Source organism: Balaenoptera acutorostrata, chromosome 9, assembly GCF_949987535.1.
Source record: "Balaenoptera acutorostrata chromosome 9, mBalAcu1.1, whole genome shotgun sequence".
Taxonomy (NCBI): domain Eukaryota; kingdom Metazoa; phylum Chordata; class Mammalia; order Artiodactyla; family Balaenopteridae; genus Balaenoptera; species Balaenoptera acutorostrata.
Genome location: NC_080072.1, coordinates 43049622 through 43069262, shown reverse-complemented (window position 1 = coordinate 43069262; position 19641 = coordinate 43049622). Strand labels below are relative to the sequence as shown.

General features: G+C 42.3%; 1 protein-coding gene across 1 annotated transcript in view; it reads right to left on the bottom strand.

Moving 5' to 3' along the window:
* RRAS2 (RAS related 2) overlaps nt 1-19641 on the bottom strand; it is a 154672-nt gene that overhangs the window by 87352 nt on the left and 47679 nt on the right. The window lies entirely within an intron of this gene.

Here is a 19641-nt window from a genome sequence, read left to right as displayed (position 1 = left end):
TTTAATTAAATTAAGTTGATTTACTATGTTGTGTTAGTTTCTGGTATACAGCAAAGTGACTCAGTTATATATATATATATATATATATATATATACATATATATATATATACATATTCTTTTTCATATTCTTTTCCATTATAGTTTATTAGAGGATATTGAATATAGTTCCCTGCACTATACAGCAGGACCTTGTCGTTTACCTATTTTATATATAATACTGTGTATCTGCTAATTCCAAACTCCTAATTATCCCTCCCCTACCCCCTTTCCCCTTTGGTAAACATAAGTTTGTTTTCCATGTCTGTCTATTACTGTTTTGTAAATAAGTTCTTTTGTGTCATATTTTAGATTCCACATATAAGTGATATATGGTATTAGTCTTTCTCTTCCTGACTTACTTCACTTAGCATGATAATTTCTAGGTCCACCCATGTTACTGCAAATGGCATTATTTCATTCTTTTTTATAGCTGAGTAGTATTCCATTACATATATATATATCTTCTTTATCAATTCATCTGTAGATGAACATTTAGGTTGCTTCCATGTCTTGGCTATTGTAAATAGTGCTGCTATGAACACTGGGATGCATGTATCTTTTTGAAGTATAGGTTTCTCTGGATATATGCCCAGGAGTGGGATTGCTGGGTCATGCGGCAACTCTATTTTCAGTTTTTTGAGGAACCTCCATACTGTTTTCCATGGCGGCTGCACCAATTTACATTCCCACCAACAGTGTAGGAGGGTTCTCTTTTCTCTACAACCTCTCCAGCATTTGTTATTTGTAGACTTTAATGATGGCCATTCTGCCTGGTGTGAGGTGATACCTCATTGTAGTTTTGATTTGCATTTCTCTAATAATTAGGGATGTTGAGCATCTTTTCACGTGTCTATTGGCCATCTGTATGACTTCTTTGGAGAAATGTCTATTTAGGTCTTCTGTCATTTTTTGATTGGGTTATTTTTTTGTTATTGAGTTGTATGAGCTGTTTATATATTTTGGAAATTAAACCCTTGTTGGTTGCATCATTTGCAGATATTTTCTCCCAGTCCGTTGGTTGTCTTTTTGTTTTGTTTATGATTTCCTTTGCTGTGCAAAAGCTTATTAGTTTGATTAGGTCCCACCACTTGTTTATTTATGCTTTTATTTCTATTGCCTTGGGTGACTGACCTAAGAAAACATTGGTACGATTTATGTCAGAGAAAGTTTTGCCTATGTTCTCTTCTAGGAGTTTTACAGTGACATGTCTTATATTTAAGTCTTTAAGCCATTTTGAGTTTATTTTTGTGTATGGTGTGAGGGTGTGTTCTAATATCATTGATTTATATGCGGCTGTCCAACTTTCCCTACACCACTTGCTGAAGAGACTGTGTTTTCTCCATGAGTCTTCACTTCTCTTTGTTTCTATTTCAGTATCTATTTCAGCTTTTCAGTCTCTGTTTCAGTCATTCCCTCTCTCTCTGTTTCTATCTCAATTGTCTAAAGTTCTTTCTCCATTTTACTCACATTTGTCTCAATAACAAGCCCCAGCTCCCTGCACAATATTCTTTGTATTACTAAAACTCAAATCAAAGCACAACAAAAATGCAGAGGCTTGGCTTATTTACAAAAGTATATCAATCTAAAACTCAGTGTGATCATTTAGATTCATACCTTTATACAATACTCAAAAATATATCTCAGATGGATAAAAGAGTTAAATAGATGAAAGCCAAATCACAGAAAAACTGGCAGGAAATTGAATTCACTATTTATCAGATCTTTGGAGGAATAATAACTTTTCAAGCATTGAAGCAAAGAAGAAATCACAAAGGAAAAGATGAACAGATTTTACTACATAAAAATGTGAAGCTTCTGTGCAAAGCAAAGTAACAAAAGGAAGATAAAATAGAATGATGTTTGCAGTAAATATTCAAAGAATTAATACATAAATTATATGAAGTTGATATCATAAAAAGAAAAATTAAATCTTGAATAAACAGATCCCTTCCATAAATAGAAATACAACCATAAATCAGCATAAGGAAATGTGTTTAGCTTCATATTTTCAAGTATGTGCAAATTAAAACATTAATAGGAACCATTTCCCTGCCATTATACTAGCAAAAATGAAAACAATGAGAATACCCGGTGCTTGTGGTTAAGTAAAGTTACACGATTCTTTTGGAACGCTCTTTGGCAATAATTATCAAGAAACTTTAAATTGTTTGTACCTTTGTCCCTTAATTCCATTCCAAGGGGTTACTCCTAAGGCAGCAGATTTTAAACTATGCTCCTTGCAACCCTAGAAATTCCACAGAATTGTCCGTGGGACTGCTAGGAAAGGTATGTTTTAGCCAGGGTTTGGATCTATAAGCAAGAGAAATCAACCCTGGCTATCTTAAGCCAAAAGTCAATGCACTGAAAGAACTCAGAGGTTCACAGAGTCTGTGGGAAGCTATACAAGCAGGCTCCGAAAGCAGGCAGAACACAAGACAATTCCAGCAGGCTAGGGAGCTGGAACCACACGACACGTCTCAGAGCGAGCAGAGTCCGGTGCATGTGGCCCTGCTGCTGAGAGGAAAATGACCTCAATCACCCCCATACTGTCACATGCTCCTGATTCAAAGACATAGAAAAGAATGCCTAACTGAGCCTAAATCACATGCCTTGGGTTTTGCAAGAAAGCAGGAGGTAGGGGTGAAGAATATCCGTCTTTGGCTTACCAGTGGGAGATGGGAATTCTCTCCCAAGTCTCCACACTTACGGGGAGTCTCCCCAAACAGAAAACTTGGGTATGAATTGCAAGATGATATAGGTGCTGGACAGTTGGAAAGCAGGAAATGCCTTCTACTGGGTGCTGGGGTGTTGACCACATAAAGCTCTAAGCCCCCATCCTCACTTCAACTAAAGCAACTCCACATTTATCTGCTTTCCGAATAGGCTTCCAGGCAAGATGTTATTTGCAGGAAGCTTTCTGAAGCTTCAGCACATTTGAGAAGCCCCTGTGACAACACCAGGAAGGTTGGTTTAATGCACATTACTGTCTCTTTTCTTCTTTGTTGCCTCCAAATAAAGAGGTTGGAAAGATGCTTTTGTAGCCTCCCTTGCAGGTAGGGGTGACCTTGTAACACAATTCTAGCCAGACAGACCTAAGTCTATGTCTACTGGTGGTGATTCTGGGATGATAAAAACAAAACGCAGACCTGAACCAGCGTTATCTCTTCCTCCTTTCTGCCTTGGATACTGATGTTATGATTAGAGCTTCAGCAGCCATTTTGAGAACACTGACATGCGAAAAAGGCCAAGGGAACCAAAGCCAGCCGTCTTTTGCCTTTGAGTAACTTATTACATGAGAACGATAACCCCTAATTTGAAAGGCCATTTAGAGAAGCCTGCTTTTCCTTGCTGCTAAAAACATTACTAATTGAACACTGAAGAGAAAAATCTAAAAAAACTAAATATATATACTGATAAGCTGTTCATTACAGAATTTTCAAAAATTTTTTTTTAAAAGCCAGTAAATTTAAATATTTAACTATAGGAGATAGCTTAAACAAATTGCAGTCTACTCACTGGACAAACTATCATGCCCACGTTAAGTTGGATAAGTATGAAGTCTTTATATGCTTATGACAAAATAATTCAAACACTAGAATGCATAATTTATCTATGTTATTGTACTATACATAAAAACCCAGCTACCTATAATAGCTGCTATCACTTTTTTTTTTTTTAGTCTCACTGGAGCTCAGGTTCCTTATCTTTTTTATTTTTAATTAAAGTACAGTTGATTTACAATGTTTCAGGTGTACAGCAAAGTGATTCATTTATATATATATATATTCTTTTTCAGATTATTTTCCATTACCGCTATCACTTTTTAAGGAACTGGATCACCCACAGCACCTGCTGAGCAGAGTAGCCCAGCAACCACGTTCTGTGCCATGTGGCTCTATGACCCCTCCTCTCCATACAGCCCAATGGCTGGAGGCGGGGCAGGGGCCAACATCCTCTGAGTTACTTTGGTGTAAAACTCTGCTCAAACAGGAGTAAACTGGACCAATAGGTTTCTCATCCCTGGGTCCTGGTGTGCATGAGACCCTGTGTGCGCCCTCCAAGAGTGGAGTTTGTTTCCCCTAGTCCTGTGGAATTCCTGTGATCAAACCCCCCTGGCCTTCAAAGCCAGATTCTCTGGGGGCTCCTCCTCCTGTTGCTGGACCCCCGGGCTGAGGAGCCTGACGTGGGGTTCAGAACTTTCACTTCTGTGGGGGAAATTCTGTGGTGTAATTAATTTCCAGTTTGTGTGTTGCCCACCTGGCGGGTATGGGATTTGATTTTATTGCGATTGTGCCCCTCCTACCGTCTCGTTGTGGCTTCTGCTTTGTCTTTGGACGTAGGGTATCTTTTTTGGTAGGTTCCAGCGTTTTTTTGTCTATGGTTGTTCAGCAGTTTGTTGTGATTTTGGTGTTTTTGTGAGAAGGGTGAGCTCACGTCCTTCTACTCGGCCATATTGTCTCTGTCCAGGTTTCTCATCCTTTGGAGTTGGAATTGGGGGAATACTAAGAGAATCAGGCAAACCACATCAGGGGCTGAAGCTTAAAGGACATGTAGATCACGAGGTCAAGTATGGGAATGAAAGGCTGTGAACATGTGTGTTGTCTGGAACTGGAAAATATTAGGCTGAGAAAAGATACAGAGCAGAGTGTGAGGAAGTCAGCCAGGGGAAAGGAGAGAAAGAGACACAGAAAGAAGCAAAAGCACAAAGAGTAGCTAACTGAGGTAAATGACAGAGTGTTGGCATGGATATCAGGAGGTCCGACTGAGTTCTGGAAAGCTGCCTGAGATCTAGAACAGCTTCTCCAGCTCCAGTCCAACAGACTTACCAGATTCCAACCCCTTTTGCTGAATTTTGGTGGGACTCTTTTCCCTTTTAGCTAAATGGTTTCAATTAGACCCTGAAGCCTGTATGAGTATGCATTCCTGGGAATTATAATAGCCTAACATAGGCATAAACACAATCATGTAAAACTCCTCTCTGCATATTGACAGGAACATGAGCAAAAAAAAGCAACTGATTTGTCAGAGAAGGAAGTTTGTGGGTGATGTTTCTTTTGAGGAATTCGTTATTACTGCTCTAATGTTGTTTTTACAGTAAATAAAATTGAGTTTTAAAAGCACTGTAGAACTGGAGTAAAGCTTTAAATGTGTGCATGCTGTCTGACCCTGCAATACTACTTCCAAGAATGTAAGAATATAATCAGAGATAATGCATCAGAATGTAAGTTCTTGAATACTCATCACAGCATTGCAGAAAAAAAAAAAGGAAACCACTAAAATGCCAAACAAGAGTATTGATTAAATATATTATGATATATCCATAATGGGATGCTGTACAATCATTAAAAATCATATTGTAGAAGAATATTGGTTGGCATAGAAAATATTCATGATTTACTGCTAAGAAGAAGAAAAACAAACAAGCAAAAACAAAAACCAAAGAACCCTACAAAATAGTAACTATTTTGGTGCTTTTTTTTTCTGTAGAGAAAACAATGTATGCTATTATAGGCATAAAAAAATATTAATATGGAAAGACAGATGCTAACATGTTAACAGTGGTCGGTCCTCAGGTTGGGAGGCAGGGATGATTAGAAGAAATTTCTGTATGTTTCCTTCATGCTTTGATCATGTTTTCCTCCCTTAAATATTACGGAGGTTTAGGGAGGTGGGTTTTATTTCGCCCACTTTTTTTTTAAGAAAAACCTGCTGACTGCCCATATGCCTAGGAAACAGTTGCCACAATTCCCAACATTCTCCACAGCTCTCGAGCTTGGGGAAACCTAGGGAACTGCTCCCAGAGCCAAGAGCGCAGGTAGTGACAAGGAGAGAGGAACAGATGACAGAGACAGAGGCTGGGCAAGTCAGAGGAAACTCAGGCCGCAGGATGGCGGGGATGCACTTGGAAGGGTGGCTCTGAAAGGACCCAGGGCTGCTGACCTGGGCTGCTAACAGGCTGTGCTCACAGAGGTATGACGCTTTAAGCCTGTGAAAAGCCCAGCCAACTAGGGGAAGCGGCTCTGCAAGCGCCCCGACCTGCTGAAGATGGCCTTGAGTGCTCAGAGCCCGAATAAGAGCTGTAAACCCAGCGGGGCTCCGGCCAGGCCCCGGTAAGGCAGGCGTGAGCCTGGGAGGTGGGAACCATGTGCTGCAAGCTCAGAGCCTGGGGCATGCCTCACTCCCTACTGTCCTCCCCTCCATCCCCACCAAGGGGGGGTATCTGTCTAGTTTTACAAACACAAAAACAAAGCAATTATGGTGACACTTGTCAACTGAAAAAAAAAAAAAAAGTACAGCATGAGGGTTGTGAGTTAAATTTTATTTGGGGCAAAATGAAGACTATAGCCTGGGAAACAGCCTCTCAGAGAGCTCTGAGGGACTGCTGGGAGGAGGCAGGGTTGGAGGTCAGTATGTATGTGATTTTTGTGAATAAGGTTATGTGCAGTCAAGCACACATTTGGGCAGAGGGTTGCTGCTAGTCATGAGGAGCAGATGTCTCCATTAATGATCTTAGTGCTTTTCTAGATATGACAAGATGCAAGAATTGGGCTCATAAATTCTTCTCCTGAAAATATCTATCTGAAGGCCTGTTCTGCCAGTTTTTCCCAGAGCACAGAGTGCCCCACTCTTGATCTGAGCCCTGAACTCCTTTCAGGATGTGTTGAAGGTCAGCGACTGCAGTGGCTGGTGACTAATCCTCATAGAAGAAGATGACGAGTGACAATTTTTCATCCACACACTGAAGAAATATGGAAACAGGAGTCAGACTTAGGTCTGATTCTCAACTCATTCGACCATGAGCAGGTCCTCTTGCTGCTTCATGCCTCAGTTTCCCATCTGTGACATGGGAATAATGATAATATTTACCCCAACAGGTAACTCTGCATGTTATTAATGAAGACAAAAAAATGATGTAAGAAAGGATATGTGAAAACTGCTTTGCAAATTATGAAGGACTAAGCTAATGTCAATCCCTGTTCATCAGATGTATGCCTTTTAGGTCTCTAATTCTGAATGTGATTTGTATATATCATGGTACCTCACTGCCTTCCAATTTCCACAGCTTGCAATGGAAAGCTCCACAGAGAAATGATCATTTAGATGTAGAAAGGAAATCAGATCCAAAGCAAAGGAGAACACATACCTGCTAATATAAAGATCAATACAATTTCTGAGACTGAGTTTTGAATTTAGCTCTGAGTTTTACAATCGAGAAGATGTAAAAGGAACCATTTAGGGGAAATGGAATGTTCCCTAAATCCACATTGCTCAAGTAGCAGTCATTGACGTACCACTCTCCCGTGTTTTGCTGTATCTGTATGCCACCTGTACTTTTAGTAAATGAATACTTTAAACAAGTCTAACAAAAATTATTTCCTAAGAAAACATATAACACTCCTTTAAGTGCTTGCCTTATATTTTCCTTAATATACTGTACAGAGCCCATCATGGCATGTCCACACTGCCCAAGATCCTAGATCCCCAAGATCACTGGGGATAACTCCCCAGACCATGCCGAGGAGAGCAAGGCCCAGCAAAGGGACCAGACTTGCCCAAGGTCACACATCAGGGAAGGGACAGGCTGAGGCTTCCTGACCCCCAGTCCAGTGTCCTTGGCTCCCCTTTACCCACTGCCTTTCTCTGAGTCCCTCCCCCCACCATCCTAATTGACCCCTCAGTCAGGGTCTGTGCCTATAAGGTCCCATTAATCAGCCCATGTCTGATTCTGAAAGAAGGTGAGTTGATGCAATTTTGGTGACTCCCAAAACCACCTGGGATTCTTTCCTGGTCTCTCTCCCTAGATTGTGAGAACCAGGAGGGGAACAGCCATGATTCAGGCGGTTGGTGCAGAACAATAGGAGTGGAGGTGCAGTCCTCTAGACCTCTTGACAAGTGGGTGGTGAATGAGCTTGGAACAAATCGTACAGGATGAAGAGAAATGGCCAGAGGAGGGGAAGGATTTCCGGGGCTCAGAAGTTTGTGTCCCAAAGGAAAGCACCCAGCAGAGGAGGCAGCCCAGGGTCCCCAGCTGAGGCTGAGCCAGCAGAGGAAGGGAGGCTGTTTAACCTGGGCTCTCAGAATGGCTCCCTTTCCCCATTTGTCCTCCTGAGAGGATGCCTGCTGTAATATGCCCTACGGTGCTATATGAGCTAGCAGAGCCCCATGTGGGTCCCAGGGACAATTTTATCAAGGACTGCAAGGCGATATGAAACCCAGGAAGGTCCCCTGGGGCCAGATGGGGACATGTCCCCTTCACGCAGATGCCCCTGCCCCAGGACCCCTGCAGAGCCAGTGAGCAGTGCTGCATCAGACTAGTAAAAACAACCTGCTGAGCTCATCCAGAGGTCAGCTCTAATACAGATTCGGGCTGGGAAGAGGGGTACAGAGACTCCACAAAGTCTAGTAATCATGCTGCCAACACTCAAGGTAGACATGGAAGTGCCTTTTCGGCTCCACTTAGCCTCTGCCAGGTGTTGCTCTTGGGAGACAGTGGGATGAAGGAACAAGCCCTGGGTTATGAGCCAGCAGGCTAGAGTTCTTGCTCTGGCTCTGTGTGATGTCAGGCAAATCCCTTTGACACTCTGGGCTTCCGTTTCCTCATCTGCACCATTATTTTCTTAATTCTTGTCCTGTTGCAAGAATTAGGAAATCTAGGTTCTGAGGTCAGATGGACTTGGTTTCTAGTCAAATTCTTCTAGTCAAAGGAGCTCAGAGTTCAGCAGAGGACATAGACAAAGACAGACAATAGAGACTGGCATAAAAGCAGTAATCTTGCTTCTTGCTCAAGCCTGAATAGACAGTCAGTAGCAGAGTGAGGACTAGAATGAAGGATCTGGACTCTAATGTAAAGACACATCTAACAGATAATCATACAGATAATTAATGGAATAATTAATCATAAATGTGATAGGTGCTGTGAATGAAAAACAGAGGATGCTGCCAGAGTACGAAACAGATTATAACATGACAGAGAAGCCATGTTAAAGATTTTGGACATTCTCCAAAGAGTCATAGGAAACCATTTAAGCAAAACAGTGATATTGAGAGTATGCAGCAGTGAAGACTGCATTGGAAAGACACAACAGTAGAGGCATGGATACCTGTTAAGAGGCTCTTGCAATAATCCAGACAAGAGATGGTAATGGCGTGGGTCAGGGTAGTGAGGACAATAGACCAATGTGGTAGAACCATCAGGACTCAATAACGGATTTGATATGAAAAAGGGAAGAGAGAAGAAATGTTAAAGATGTACCCTGAGTTACTGGAATGACCAATAGGGTAAATGATGATGCCATCTACTGGGATTGGGGTATGAGAGGAGGGGCAGCTTTTGGGGGAGAAGACCTTTAGTTCAACTTTGGCTGTGTTGGGTTTTCCTGTTGTGATGGTGGTTGTTTTGGTTGTTTTGGTCTGGTTGTTTTGTTAAGTTTGCCTGTGAAATTGAGAAGGCAGTTAGGTATGTAAGCCTCTCAGTCAGAGAGGAGGGGGCTTCAGAGTCAACCCAATATGGCAACAGAAGCCGCAATGGACAGAGAGAGACAGCTTGCCTGGCCCTAACACAGAATAGGGAGTAGATAGAGCATAGGCTTTGAATGACACTCACTGGTTTCCACTCCCTCTTTACCGTCAGCCATGTGACCTTGGGCGAATTGCTTCATCTCTCTGAGCATAAGACTCCTCATTTGTAAAATGGAAATGATTTTAGCATCCTCACCAAATTATCATGAGAATTACACTATAATACAATTAACAGTTCAAAAGACTTTCATCTGCTATATGTGAGGATATTTCAGACAAGCACCTCGTACTATATCTTAAAAGCTTGGTGTGAACTCTAATACCAAAACAATGTTTTTTTAACAAAATAAGATATCCAAAGCACTTATCACAGTAGAGAGAGAGCATAGCTTAGGTTTCCGCAGCTATTTTAGAGATAGACAACCCTGGATTCAAGCCTGGACTTACCACTTCCAAGTTGCATGACTTTGAGCAATTATTTACTGAGTTTCCTGTTCTGAAAAATTGGGAGAATAATGGAATCAGCTTCACGAGTTTGTTGCATGGATTAAATGAAATCATGATGTAAAGTACCTTGCATTTACTATGTGCTCAAAACATGCCAATTATTATTATTATCTGTAATAGATTGTCTGGCACACGGTGAGTATTCATTACATTTGTTCCCCCGCATCCTCCTCACCACTCCTCCACCCTCCACACGTCCATCTGCACACATTTTAGGTGCACAGGCCTTACTCAGTGTCTGCTTACAGAAGAACCAGAGCTCTGTAAGTCCTAATTCCTCACGGCACCCTGAATTCAGCTCTCTCTGCAGCAATCTATTCTCCCCCTTCATTCAACAAGCACAACAGATAATACAGGACATTGTCACGTTGTTCTCAAGTACCAGCTCCCCTCCCTCACTGGGAATGTAAGAGACAGAGGCTCTAGGCCATATGCTCACATCATCAGCTGTGTTTCCATGACGACCAGTCCAGCATAACTAGATGTTTCAGCAGAGATGAGTTGTTACACCCGGCTCCCCACAGAATGTAGCTGACTCGCTATTATTATATTCCTTGCACTGATCTAAGGGCTAAAGCAGGCTAGATATGGCTCTGAGGGGTGGCGAAGTTTGTGTTTGCATAAGTAAGAGATTGAATTTGGGAATGCATTTGGCTATCCATTGCAGCAGTAAATGCTTTGGCTGTAATAAGTTAAAAGAAATCTGAAACAAAAATTGGGTTCTAAATGCCACAACAGAGGAAGGTACCTATTGCTATGTGAACCAAACAAAGATACAGACCTAATAAGGAGCCTAGAGCCAGGGAGATGCTATCGTTACCCTGCCAGACCCAGATACAGAACAATTTTGGAGCAGAATTCCAAAAGCTAGAGTTTTCTCTTCTCCCAAGGCCATTCCAGGGGTCCCTAGGGATGGCTGCTCAACAGGGGGCAGCAAGGTGTCCCTCAGTCTCTGTTCCTTCGATGACATTCATCCCCATGCCTGTATTGTTCTTGGAAGATACACGGGAGTCAATCATGGTCTCCACTTAATAGTGGCTTACTGAGAATTATGCAAAATACCAGCTGTCTCCCAGATCACCTCATTAGTGCCTTGGGGTGGTAATTTCATGGAAATGACTCTGAGGCAAAGTTGAGCTGCCCAGCAGGGAGCCTTTTATGGTAGGCATCTGTCTTCTAGGTCTTCTCTGCCTCCTTTGGGGCCAGCCCAATCAATTGTCCCCAGGCCAGACTCTCGGGGAGGGCTGCACCCTCAGCTTCCCGGCTTCCTTCAGACTCAGAGGGCCCTTTGCCCTGGCCAGTCACTCACTGTCCATCCCTTGGTGGCACAACTTGGACTAGGAGCAAAGAGTAGGGGACTGTACCTTGGGAGCATCAGGAGTATGTAACCTGGAAGAGACACAGGAAAAGCTGTCAACGCTGCAGAGACCCCATCAGAGCCTGGAACACCCAACACTTACCTTCACAGCCCCAGTGGGACATATTTTGAGGTATTGGCGTCTCTAGAGAAACCGTCTGCCTCACTCTAGGAGTTTACTCCCAGAAGCCATGTTACTGCTGCATCACCCTATTCCTCATCCCCATCATTGGGTAATTGGTCCAGGGTGGACATTGGGCCCAAGAACTTTTCCCATGATCGTTTTCATTGCAGAATTCCAGTGCTCACCACTGTACCTAGCACAGAGTAGGAGCTTGACAAATATTTCCTGAATTCATTTTTTACCTTTGCATTTACCACATCCTATTTGCTTTACCAGGAAGGATTTTTCTCTATCCTTTCCATTTAGCCAATGCCTACACATCTTTCCAAGCTCACTCGAAGCGTCATCAACCCCATGAAAGCTGCAGTGACTCTCCACCTCTGATCTGTACTGTAGTATTCAGAGCTAATCTCTGAGGTAGAATTTTGCACTCTGCATTGCAAATATTTTCTTGCTCATCTGCTACGTTGTCCTCTCTTTCTCTCTAGATAGATAAATGATAGATAGGTAGATATATAGGTAGGTAGGTAGATAGATATACAACCTAATGCATTTGAGACTCATCTATGTTGTACGATGTATCAGTACTTCATTTCTTGTTATTGCTGAATAATATAACGCATTTTATTTACTCATTCTTCAGTTGATAGACATTTAGTTCGTTTTTGCTTTTTGGCTATTATGAATAATGCTGCTATTTACATTCATGTACAAGTTTTTGTGTGGATGTACATTTTCATTTCTCTTGGAATAGCTGGGTCATATGGTAACTCTATGTTTAAACTTTTGAGAAACTGCTAGACTGTTATCTAAAACCCTGTACCATGTACATTCCTATCAGCAGGGTGTGAGGGTTCTAGTCTCCACATCCTCGGGCAACACTTGTTATTATCTTTTTTATTATAGCCATCCTAGTGGATAAGAAGTGGTATCTTATTGTTGTTTTGATTTGCATTGCCCTAATGATTAGTGGTGTTGAGTATCTATTCATTTGCTTATGGGCCATTTGTATATCTTTGGAGAAATGTCTATTCAAGTCCTTTGCCCACTTTTTAAATTGGGTTATTTGTCTTCAATAAGTGTTTGGGGCTTCCCTGGTGGCGCAGTGGTTGAGAATGTGCCTGCCAACGCAGGGGACACGGGTTCGAGCCCTGGTCTGGGAAGATCCCACATGCCACGGAGCAACTAAGCCCATGAGCCACAACTACTGAGCCTGCACGTCTGGAGCCTGTGCTCCGCAACAAGAGAGGCCACGATAGTGAGAGGCCCGCGCACTGTGATGAAGAGTGGCCCCCGCTTGCCACAACTAGAGAAAGCCCTCGCGCAGAAACAAAGACCCAACACAGCCAAAAATAAATAAATAAATAAATAAACTCCAATCTCTTAAAAAATAAATAAATAAGTGTTTGATAACACTTATTGAACTGTAAGTGTTATTTATGCGTTCTGAATGCAAGTCTCTTATCAGATGTATTTTTGCAAAATTTTTTTTAAACATCTTTATTGGAGTATAATTGCTTTACAATGGTTAGTTTCTGCTTTATAACAAAGTGAATCAGTTATACATATACATATGTTCCCATATCTCTTCCCTCTTGCATCTCCCTCCCTCCCACCCTCCCCATCCCACCCCTCTAGGTGGTCACAAAGCACCGAGCTGATATCCCTGTTTTTGCAAATATTTTCTCCCATTCTGTGGGTTGTCTTTTCATTCGCTTGATGGTGTCTTTTGAGGTACAGAAGTTTTAAATTTTGATGAAATCTAATTTATCTACTTTTTCTTTGGTTTCCTGTGCTTTGGGTGTTGTATCTAGAAAGGCCTTACCTAACCCAAAGTCATGAAGATTTATTTTTATTTTTTTTAATGGAGTTAGAGTCTTTATTACCCAGGGCCATCTTTCAAATTCAGCCCGTTTTCTTTTTTTTTTTTTAATAAATTTATTTATTTAGGCTGCATTGGGTCTTTGTTGCTGCACATGGGCTTTCTCTAGTTGCGGCCAGTGGGGGCTACTCTTTGTTGCGGTGCGTGGGCTTCTCATTGTGGTGGCTTCTCTTGTTGCGGAGCACGGGCTCTAGGTACGTGGGCTTCAGTAGTTGTGGCACGCGGGCTCAGTAGTTGTGGTGCACGGGGTTAGTTGCTCCGCAGCATGTGGGATCTTCCCGGACCAGGGCTCAAACCCGTGTCCCCTGCATTGGGAGGCGGATGCTTAACCACTGCGCCACCAGGGAAGTCCCATGAAGATTTATTCTTACGTTTTCTTCTAGGAGTTTTATAGTTTTAACTCTTATGTTCAAGTCTCTAATCCATTTGGAGTTAAAAAGGTTTAATTTTAAACTCATTATTGAAGATTATAGGTTGGGAACTTGATTGTTTAGAGCATAAGTAGGGGAGTGAAATCTAGCATGAAGATACCTATTCTCCTTAATAGGGGGAAGGGGGCTTCCCTGGTGGCGCAGTGGTTGAGAATCTGCCTGCCAATGCAGGGGACACGGGTTCGAGCCCTGGTCTGGGAAAATCCCACATGCCGCGGAGCAACTGGGCCCGTGAGCCACAACCACTGAGCCTGCGCGTCTGGAGCCTGTGCTCTGCAACAAGAGAGGCCGCGACAGTGAGAGGCCCCCGCTCGCTGCAACTAGAGAAAGCCCTCGCACAGCAATGAAGACCCAACGCAGCCAAAAATAAATAACTAAAATTTAAAAAAAAAAAAAAAATAGGGGGAAGGCTTCTCCAGCATCAGTGTTTTCTTTCAAAGTGGGAGAGTTTGGTTAGTGTGACATTCTCCATTTATTTATTCTGTCCACAGAAAGTGGAATGACTTACTGATTCATAATCTGGATATGTTTGATTCAGTGACATCTTCTCTCCTCGTTTTTCTTGGGTGAGAGCCTGCCTGCAGGGAACAGGAGTTCTCCTCTGCTCCTCCCTGCTGTATGTCTTACCTGGGCAGCACCCCATATCTGCAGGCAGCTGTGGTCCAGCACTACCTCCACTGAATGGTGAGTCTGCATAATTTTGGAGTTCAGTTAGCAGACTTTTTTGGCTCTCACTGTCAGCTGTATGTCCCAACTTAGCCTTTATCACCAAAAAGGTGATATTCTGCCTACCATCTATCTAACTTATTCTTTGTTTAATTACTCGATTTGTTTAGACTCCAGACAATGGGACAGGTACTCTGATTGGGCCACATCAGAGACTCTAATGATCCTTTTCCCTCTTTAAGCCTCTAGTATTGGGAGATGGGCAAGAAGGAAGGAGAGAGGGTCTTGACTGGCCCTGGCTATAGTCCTCCCTCTGTTGGTTATTGTTGCTTCTCTGGCTGACAGTGATGGGCCATTGATGACCTCTGTCAGACAGATTTCTAAAAGTAGGCTCTCTCATGGAGAATGTGTGGGAGTTCTTGGAGGGAACTGCAGGAACCTCCCCACTAAAGAGTGGTCTGACAAATCAGTCAAGAGACACCACATTCAAAAGAGTAACTGAAGAGACTTTAAATGAAGAGACTGTTGGCAGAGGAGTGGACAAGGTTAAGGGAGCCAACCAGGACTGCTGAAGCACCCAACGGTAGTCAGGGGGAAGCCTGTACCACCACTAGGTTGGAAGGGATATGGGGAAGGAATTGTTAACCACGGGAGAGGGGACACCCGAATGCTGTGGCCATAGGAAGATGAGGGAAGTTACTGTAAAACTGTGGCCCAGAGTGGAGGGCATTGGGACAGGGGGATAAATACCTTTCTTTCCTCCCATCCTCTCATCTCTTGTTAGTGTCTCCTATTGCCCAGACCCAGCTGGAAACCAGAGTGCAAAGGAGACTGGTGATAATGTCCATAGAAGTAAACCTCCCAGGTCATAGAGCAGGGCAGGGAAGGGTAGGGAATGGAGCTGGAGAGGCAAGTGGACAAAACGCAGCACATGTGACACGGGAGGTGGGGCTCTGCTCTTCCACACCTCTCAGCTACCACTATCAGGGTGACAGCAGCAGTACTGGTGTCAAAGGTGTTTATGTCTAGTGCATATTCTGATTAAGCAGCAGCCATGACATCCAACTTTGAATACCAACCCTGAGCATACTTTACAGCTTCTTAATGCTGGAGTTTCCTGTCTGGCAGATGGCCCTCTTAGGTAGAACAACAATAAAAAGGATCAAGCCCCCCTACTCCGTGATATTCACTTGACCTTCAAGGAACTCACAGAAACTTTCAGCTCTGAGCAGTGGGTGTGCAGACTATTCCACTGCCCCACTTCTTCTCTCTGGCCTGCCATCCCTCTCCAATTTTATTCTCTCCTGCTCAGTTAGACATGAGATAGTTCAGTAATCTACTGCCTAGGCAGATGTCCAACTGTAGAATAGAATTCTGGTCTCTTCTTGCAGGCAACTGTAATGTTTACAAATGATTCTTTTGGAGCTCTCCCTCCATGCCCCAGCATGAGGCTTCAGGTAGACAAGAAAGAACCCACTCACCTTGAAGAAATGCTACAGTCTCCACAGGCCAACTATCCTCAAGAAATCTTTGCTGTCTTCCCTCCTCTATATTTTAATATATTTTGGAAAGGAGGGTATAGTAGTGGAGAGGTGATAGATGGTGGCAGCAGGACAAATTCTGTACCCTCCTTGTAAGCCCAGGAGAAGATTGAAAGGTATGGGGGTATACCTCCAAATGTAGGCTCTTCTTTTTAGAAGGTGAGGTATTTAGTTATTTTCTGTTTTGTTTTGTTTTGTTTTTCCAGCTTTCAGCTTTAGTGTGACTGTAGGGCAGTAAGAAAATAACTACCAACATCCTATTAAAAAAATAATTCCTGGTTATTCCCTGGTGGTCCACTGGTTAGGACTCTGTGCTTCCACTGCAGAGGGCACAGGTTTGATCCCTGGTCAGGGAACTAAGATCCCACAAGCCTCTCCGTGTGGCCAAAAAAAGAAAAAATAAATAAATCCCTGCTCTTGGCAAAATTTTAAATACTGTAAATATAGATGTAATATAGAAAGTACAAAGCTCCCATAATCCCAGTTCTCTGAAAAAACACCAGTGCTAGCAGTTTGATAAAATTTCTTTAGACTCTTTTTTACTATGCATATAAACTTAATTAACTTTAAAAAACAGGATCTCATAGTGCAAATACTATTTTGTAACTTTCTTTGTTTCACTCAACAGAGTATCCTAGACATTCATAAGTTTTCTCACTGTCAGAGTATGGAGTTAAAAGTATTGAAAGGGGGAAAACCAGAATGTAGTGTTGAATTAGGATTGGTGGAAACTGATGAATTTCAATATATGTAGAAATATATATACTGTACATATAAATGTCTGTATGTGTGCATACATGCACACACACACAGATATACATAAGTATATTCCCTAGCTACCCATTCTTAGGGTCTGGAAGGAGTGATATCCCAAACACAATGAGCATACCTAGCACTCAGTTTTTGGTTTCTAAAAACCATCCTCCACCAATAGGAACCAGGGCTCCTTGGAGAAATGGTTGATTTAAGGGCTCAGTGAGGGAATATACAAGATGAACCTGGAATTCGTATAAGGAAAATAAAGAAATGCTCAAAAAACAATGGGGACAGGTAAAAAGGACATAGAAGCAAGCTTGAGGGGACCCCCACCAGGCAAATCTAGAATAATTTGCACATCAAAATAAATAATGATAATAATGGAGTATAGGGGGCTTCCCTGGTGGTACAGTGGTTAAGAATTCGCCTGCCAATGCAGGGGACACGGGTTTGAGCCCTGGTCCAGGAAGATCTCACAATCTCACATGCCATGGAGCAACTGAGCCCATGCACCACAACTACTGAGACTGCCCTCTAGAGCCCGCGAGCCACAACTACTGAGCCCGAGTGCCACAACTACTGAAACCCGTGTGCCTAGAGCCCGTGCTCTGCAACAAGAGAAGCCACTGCAATGAGAAGCCCGCGCACCTCAACGAAGAGTAGCCCCCGCTCGCTGCAACTAGAGAAAGCCCGAGTGCAGCAACGAAGACCCAACACAGCCAAAAATAAATAAATAAAATAAATAAATTTATTTTTTTAAAATGGAGTATAATCCACTATATAAAATATAAACAATGAGTGCATACTGATATAAATAAATAAGTAAATTGAAAACTTGATGAAGGATAGTATATTTGTATGGTTACAAAACACATTCCCACAAAATACTTATTAGTTACAAAAAGGGGAATTGTTGCTCAATGGATAGTTTCAGTATTGCAAGATTAAAAATTTCTAGACTTCTATTGCACAACAATGTGCATATAGCTAACGCCACTCTACTGTACACTTAAAAATGGTTACATGGTAAATTTTATGTTATGTGTGGTTTTTTAAAACCACAGTAAAAATACTTATTAGTTATGAAAAGAAAGAGTACTTTTTCAGTGGAGAAGTCTGGCAGACACCACCTTAATCAAGTGATCAAAGTGATCATTAGTGATGGAACAAATTGAAACTCTATACCACCTGATAGGATGCAATGGGAACACAGCATCATTCTTGTGATATATCTGCCAAAGCTGAATCTCGGGCAAATCTAAATTGAGGGACATTTTACAAAATAACTGGACCGTAATCTTCAAATGTGTCAAGGTCAGGAATGTCAAGGAAAGATGGAAGAACAGTGTCAGATTAAAGGAAACTAAAGAGACGTGACAACAAAATGCAACATGTGATTCTGACCTGGCATGCTTTTCTGCAGATGATCTCATTGGGATAACTGGTGAAACTTGCCTGGGTGTAATGTGTCAATGCTGAGTTCTTGATTTTGATGGTTGCATTGTGGTTAAGTAGGAGATTGTTCTTGCTTTTATCTTATTTTAATTTTAAATATTTATTTAGGCTGCACAGGGTCTTAGTTGCAGCATGTGGATTTCTTAGTTGCGGTATGAATGTGGGATCTAGTTTCCTGAGCAGGGATCGAACCTGGGCCCCCTCCATTGGGAACGTGGAGTCTTACCCACTGGACCACCAGGGAAGTCCCTGTTCTTGCTTTAAGGAAATACACACTAAAAGACTCAGTGGTGTTGGCTCATCATGTCAGTGCCTTCCTCTCAAATAGTTCAGGGGAGTAAAAGTTATTCCACGTATATTGAAATTCATCAGTTTCCACCAACACCTACATAGATAGGTATTATACTTGCAAACTTTCTGTAAGTTTGAGATTGCTTTTAAAAATTACTATTCTTCTGGAGGAAGAAAAGAGTGTGGCACTAAAATGCTGATTAGAATCTGCCTAGGAGCAGGATTGTTGATAGAGGGCTTCCCTGTAGCTTCCCCATAGGCAGAAAACTGGCTTGTTCATTGGAGGATCTCATTCCTACCTTCCAGAGCTCCTGGTGTCTTTCCAATTCCTGAGGGTACGTTGTATGATATGGCAGGGAAAATCAATTTACTTCTTGTCAGGGTCCCCTGTGCAAGTTCCTTCTGCCTTAGTTTGGCTTCTCCCACAAGCAGAGCCTGAGACAAGAACTTGGGTGCAGAAGTTCATCTAGCAGATGATTCCAGGAAGTAGGAGTAAGGAAGCGGAGAAAAAGAAGTCAAGGGAAGAAGGAAAGGCCACCTGCTTTCTCTAGTTCAGAATGTGTCATTAAAGATGCAGTTTCTGTTTTTATTGACCTCATTGTTTATGTGGGCTAATTTCTGAGTAAAGAAAGAGAGGAAAAAGAACTTGATTTTGCTATCCTGTAATCAGAAGTCTACTAATTGATTCTTGTAATTTATTCAATACTTGTGCTGCTGTAAGAAGTTCTCAAGCATTGTCCCCAGCCCTCCTAGGTCTCTCATTTCCCAGGGTTTCTGGCATTGCTGGCCCGTGAAGTGGGATTTGCTCATCCTAGGCAAACCACAGGTTAGGCTCTTTCCATCCAAGAAGGAACACATTACAGGCTCCACAATTTTCACAGAAGCATGTCAGCTCTGGTCCTGATGGTTTTATATTTAAGTGTGCGGATAGCCCTATAGTCATCAAATGGATGCCACAAGCCCCTACCAAGAAGCAAATCTTAGAAGTGAGTGCAGACTATCTTCTTACAAGAAGCACAGTTGAAATAAAAAAGCCCAGATGAGAGAGACTGAGAAACAAATGCACCACTC